Source organism: Melanotaenia boesemani, chromosome 24 (assembly GCF_017639745.1).
Source record: "Melanotaenia boesemani isolate fMelBoe1 chromosome 24, fMelBoe1.pri, whole genome shotgun sequence".
Classification (NCBI taxonomy): Eukaryota; Metazoa; Chordata; class Actinopteri; order Atheriniformes; family Melanotaeniidae; genus Melanotaenia; species Melanotaenia boesemani.
Window position 1 is genome coordinate 7,284,385 of NC_055705.1, and position 5,679 is coordinate 7,290,063.

At 38.9% G+C, this 5,679-nt stretch overlaps 1 long non-coding RNA gene across 3 annotated transcripts; it reads left to right on the forward strand.

Moving 5' to 3' along the window:
• The first annotated feature begins 1,745 nt into the window (after nt 1–1,745).
• On the forward strand, nt 1,746–4,482 carry LOC121635627. Of its 3 annotated transcripts, none has more exons than XR_006009486.1 (6): nt 1,746–1,885; nt 2,822–2,913; nt 2,986–3,040; nt 3,153–3,385; nt 3,524–3,732; nt 3,950–4,482. It is a non-coding gene; the product is annotated as an uncharacterized LOC121635627 (long non-coding RNA). The 3 variants fall into 3 exon arrangements; XR_006009487.1 differs by lacking the exon at nt 1,746–1,885 and having other exon boundaries at nt 2,796–2,913; nt 3,950–4,196; nt 4,313–4,482; XR_006009485.1 differs by lacking the exon at nt 1,746–1,885 and having other exon boundaries at nt 2,796–2,913.
• The last annotated feature ends 1,197 nt before the right edge of the window (nt 4,483–5,679 follow it).

A 5,679-nucleotide genomic window follows, 5' to 3' on the forward strand; every position in this document is an offset into this window, starting at 1 on the left:
CATTCAGGCTTTCCATGACATCTGCAATGCTTATGGTGACACAGGAAAGAGAAAAAAGTTCATTTTGTGAAGGTTTTATATAAATATCTCTGGAATGTACAAACTTTGAGAGAAAAAGCGTTGTCATAAAGTCCCTTTTCATCTCTTGATGAGCCTTAAACTGCTGTGGACCATCTCTGCTGCATAACTTCTGTTTCCATCCAAGGTGATGACATTTGATTCATCACAAGCTCTGAAAATAAACCTGCTTTAGATAAACTGCACAGCAAGATGATCTACAAATCATTGCATCCTGTTTCTATTTACATTTCACACAATGTCACAAGTTTTTATTTAGAATCGGGAGGAAAACATGTTTGAAAATGACTTTAGAAATATAAACTGTACATGACAGAAAGCAGAAGAAAAGGAAAGTTTAGGACACATAAATGATAAATATTAGTTACAGAAACGTTACTCTGACATGTTTGAGCTTTATTCTGTCCTCTTACAATAATAATCAAACATTATGGATATAAATGACATCTAGTTATTTTAGATCAGCTATAACATCATAAACATATTTTCTGACTTCTGACCTGATCCTAAATATGACAACATTCAATCACAATGATTATGATTTATAATCTATTAAATATTTGGCCGATTATGCATCTTAATCTAAACTAAAAACCTTTTGACCAGAATTCTGTCAGAATATCAGAGAATATTCAGTCAGTAAAGTCACTTACACCATTTCCTGCTTTTTATGTGTCAACTTTAACACATTCATGTACAGCTGCCATGAAATAAGCAGCAGGTATTAACTTTCTATATTTACATCAGATAACAATTTCCTGGCACCGAAACACTGAAACAAGAAAAAACCTTCATCAAACTAAACAACAAAACAAAACGTCTGATCAAGAAACCAAAAGAGTCCAAACTAGAACTCAACTAAACCCACAGACCATGTTATTGACGGCTGAAACTGTGATAGAAATGACCAAACACATACAAACTGGTTACCATTAAATGCAGCTGCACAAGTTTGAAAGATGGACATGAGGTCAGTTTTCTAGAAGTCACATAATCAGATATTTACTGTCTAATCTAAACTATTTGAAGCTGGCAGAAAGTTTACATTTAGCAAATGACATCTCAGAAAACTGAACTCATTTCACGTTTGTGACATAATGTGACTGAAATGTTTGGAAAACTGGAAAAATATGATAAAGTTTTGTAATGTAGTTACACTTTTGTCATGTGTGTAACTACATGTGCACTATTTTTCTAAACATTTCAGTCATATTAAACCATAAAATGTGAAATGACTTCAGTTTACTTTGAAGTCATTTGCTAAATGAACAATTAGAAATATATTTCTTTAACTTTATGTGTTCAGAGGTTGAATCCCTCCTATCTTGTAACAGCTGCAGGCAGGTCTTCTGCTGCTCTCCTTCCTCTCTTTAGTTTCCTTAATATTCCACTTACCAGAAACGTTTCCTTCTACAATCTGAGAAAAATAAAACTCCTCCATAAATCAGGAAAGCTTCCTTCATCCAGCAGGTCCAGCGTCTCTCTAACAGGTTTTCAGAGCTGCTTGTAGAAGGAGACGTTCTAAACTTGTCTTTATTATGTCTCACCGAACGCTACGTCAGAAAGGCAGCGTGGTGTCCTGGATACGTGCCGCGCGCGTGCGCAGTAACGTAGCAGCTGTTTGTAGTACAGTATGGTGACACAGTTCTACGTAGCTTCCAGAGGACGAATTCACGTGAAGGATCGGGATGATTGACAGGTCGCCATCTTTCCTGTTAGTGAGGAGATAAAAGGAAAACGGCGTCATGGCCTCAGGAAGAAGTTACCGTAGCGGTTCAGAAAAACGGAGGAAGAGAGACAGTCAGAGGTGGGACACTGGCGCGTGATGTGGAGAGAGAGAGAGAGAGAGAGAGATTGTAATTAGTACTGCTAGCTAGCTCAGCTAGCCTCGGCTAAATGCTAGTTAGCTAGCTAGGAGTTTAACTCATAAATCAGTTTTAGTGTTTCATTTATTAAAGTTGGTTAAATTAAAATGAACATTTCATACGTGAATGGACTGACTGACACTTAGATTACTTTAGGATTACTGATGATTCATTTATTAAGTTTACTGTGGCTTTTATAGGCCTATGAGTAGAAGTGTGTGATGCTTTCTAAACAGCAGTTATTTATTAAATAACTAATAAATATTGGGCCTGTTATTGATTGTTTTGGACCATTGTGGCAGTGGATTATTGACCTGAGTGGATGATGGATCAGGGTAGATTATCACTAACTGCTGAGTTAGTTTCAGTCTCTTTGCAACATTTATTAGAAAATTAATTGTAACGATAAAGTTTTCTTATTTGAACAACACGGCCTCAATTCCTGCAGCTGAGATCAGTTTTTGATGTAGTACTTTGTTTTATTCAAAACAACCACAATAACACAACCTAAAGTCAGAGTGATGGAAACTTTGTATATTATATACATATGTATGTAATTAATTAATCTCAATTAATCACATTTTAATCGCATAACAAATGTAAAAAATGTTATTTTTGTTTATAAATATCATTATGATATGATGTTATTTATGAGATTTTGACCAGCTTTATGTTAAATATTATTAAATTGTCTTAAATATTAAAGTCTGTCATCATGAAAGATTTTATCTGAAGAAAAAGTCTCACAAATTTAAATGAATCCTGAAATTAAATGAAACTCAAAAAAAATAATAAAATGTTGCGGTACAGCTTTAATATTAGTTCTCTTTGCTACAGATAAATATGTTTAGTTCAGTAAACGGCCTCTCATTACACAGTTCTTACCTTTCAGTTTACCAAACCAAGACTTGGTGGTTCACATGTTGCAGCTGCAGAGCCGAATGTCGCCATGGCCAGGAAAGTGTCTCAGGTAAACTGCAATCACACGTCAACTGTTTAAAAGTGGATTGTTAATACAAGTTACTTAGACTCTGTTTTACAGAAACAAGTCATGGAAGGTGGGAGATTACTGGTTCTCCGGTCAGCACTGCATCTCAGTGAGTGATGACCTTTTCAGCCAGAGCATCTGTAGTTCTACACTTCATTCTCTGTACAGCATTAAAGTCTTTTCCTACTGATTTAAACATCCGATGATAAAACTTTGTTCAGGCTCTAGACCCCCAAACTCGCTTGGTGTTCCTCTGTTTGATCGGGAGAGGATGGAGCACATCTGGCGGGTCCAGAAGAAGCATGTGAAGAGCATCCAAGATCCACCAGGTGTTTCTCTCTACACTAAAACTGGGAGCTGACCAAGGGAGGTGTGTGTCTGCCGGTGTTTAGGTGAACCAGAGGCTCAACTTCCTTGGAGTCTTTTCATCTGCAGCTAAACCGCTTCATACCAGGTTTGTGTTGAGAGAACTGAAACCAGAACGTGTGTGTTATTGTTGACGTGTGGTTGTGTATGTGATGTGGTTCATGTGTTGTGTACGCCTATAATGTTTCAGTTTGATATTTCATGTTACGTTTCAATGTACTTCTAGGGAGCAGTGCCAACAGCCTGAATGTTCAGGTTTACCTGTTGGAAGGGCTACACAGGTGGAACCAGGACCAGGTGTTGCTGCCATGGCAACTGAGAAGTCTCCTTTGTGCTGCTACTCTGGTGATTTGCTGCATTCTGTCAACCAAACCTACAAGAAGCTGTTTGGCAGAAAGGTGGCGCCAGAGTTCTGTCCGTCCTCATGTTACACAGGTCAGAATTACATCAGTGTTACCAGGACAAAGGAAAAGCATGAGGCTGCATCTCTCTGAAAACTCTTGTGTTGTACTGTATACCTGTGAAACTGTGTTGCTTAGTGAAAACAATATTTAGCCTTTTGTTACTGTGTATGTATTTCATGATTCTTCCAGCCGACTGGTTTTTACTCATTCCAGTCTGCATGGTGTTTATTTATTTGGTCCTGTCTCAGGCGAACTCGTAGGAGTGCTGTATCTGTTCCAGCAGACTGATCAGGAACTGCAGGACATGAACCCTGACTCAGAGGAGACCGCCCGGTTGGTTGAGGAGCACGATGTGGTGCTTGATGAGGAAGATGAGGGCTTTTCTGACCTCACAGACGAGCCACAGTGCTGGATATGGAGGTTCAACCTGCTCCCAGCACCTCCTCCACGCTGGCCTCTGGCATATCTGAGGCTGGAGATTCCTCACATGAAACTGTGCTCAGTAACAGTTATTTGCTGCTGTTTTCTACATACTGTATGTTCACGGATGTTATTGAAACTAAAGGTTTTAAATAGTAATTTTCCTGTTTTCTGCTTAATATCATTGGCAGGCTGTTGATGAGCAGAATGTGGCTGGATACCAGCATGTGGAGGAGAAAGATCCTAAATAGAATTTAGGGAACTTGCTCGTCAATAATTGTAAATAGTTCTGATTGTTTGAGTGTTTATTGTAAATATTGGTCTTTTTTAAATGGTTCTTGTATTATTCATTTTCTGTGTAAAAGCAACATATCTCATTGTGAAGAGCGACATTAAACACACAATATTAGTGAATAATTGTAAATAGTTTAATTATTGTTTAACAGTGTTTATTGAAAAACATGTTAGTCGTTGTTCTTAATGACATTGAACATTAAACAGTGAGTGTGAAATGATTATTGTGGTGATTATGATGAAAGTATGTAAATTACTGGTAAGAAAGAACCACATTGTGACATTAAACTAAATGAAATCTTGTTTTTCCCTGATGAGGAATAATCTAGTGAATATATTCATATTAAATAATAATATTTAAATAAACTTTTCCTCCACCCAACCTCCCATCTCTCCTGGGTAGGCTGGGTGGTGTTTCATCTCCAGCTCGGGTCCTCTACCAGAGTCCTGGGAGCTTGAGGGTCCTACGCAGTATCTTAGCTCTAAGCTGCTCTTCTGGATGGAGATGTCTGATGGTTCTCCAGGTTTCTGGTGGAGCCGCTTCTCCAGTGTGGAGGACACGGCCCCCAGTGATCCCATGACCACTGTTACTACTGGTGCCTTCACCTTCCAGGCTTTCTCCAGCTCTATCTTGGGTTCTTGGTATTTCTCCAGTTTCTCATGTTTCTTTTTCCTGATATTTACCTGGGGTCCTGCCTGGTGTGGTAGATCTGGGTCTCGATTGTCCTGGTACTCAAGTCTTGCTCCTGTGCTGCCATGATTAGCGCCTCTGTGCTGTCCTTCAGTCCAGCCCTCTCTAGCCGTTGGTTGGACTTGTTCCACCACTTCGGCTGTCTGTCGGTGGTACATCCCATGCAGGGGTGTTGTTTGTTTTGTGGAAGCAGGTGATGTGGAAAAATAGTTTCAGGTAAGAAGAAGAGCTCTGGACGCCATCTTGATGTATAAAAAAAGAATGATTTTATTACAAGAAGTGACATCTTAAACAGATCTGCAGAGTCTGTGAGGTCTCTGGCCAATCTTGAGAATCCCAAAACCACATGTGTGAGGCACCTTATATACCTTTCAAACAAAGACATTCCTTAAGTTCCGAGTTGACCAATCCTGTGGAAACACATATGTTTACATATGTGGTGTTTGTGTTGAAGTCCAGTCTCTAAGACAGAGAAGCTCATGTGGTAAGAACCTGAGTGTGTCTTACATCAGCCAGTCTATACATGGAGTCTAAAATTAACTACTCTTAGCAAATTGCAGTCTGCTTAAGCTG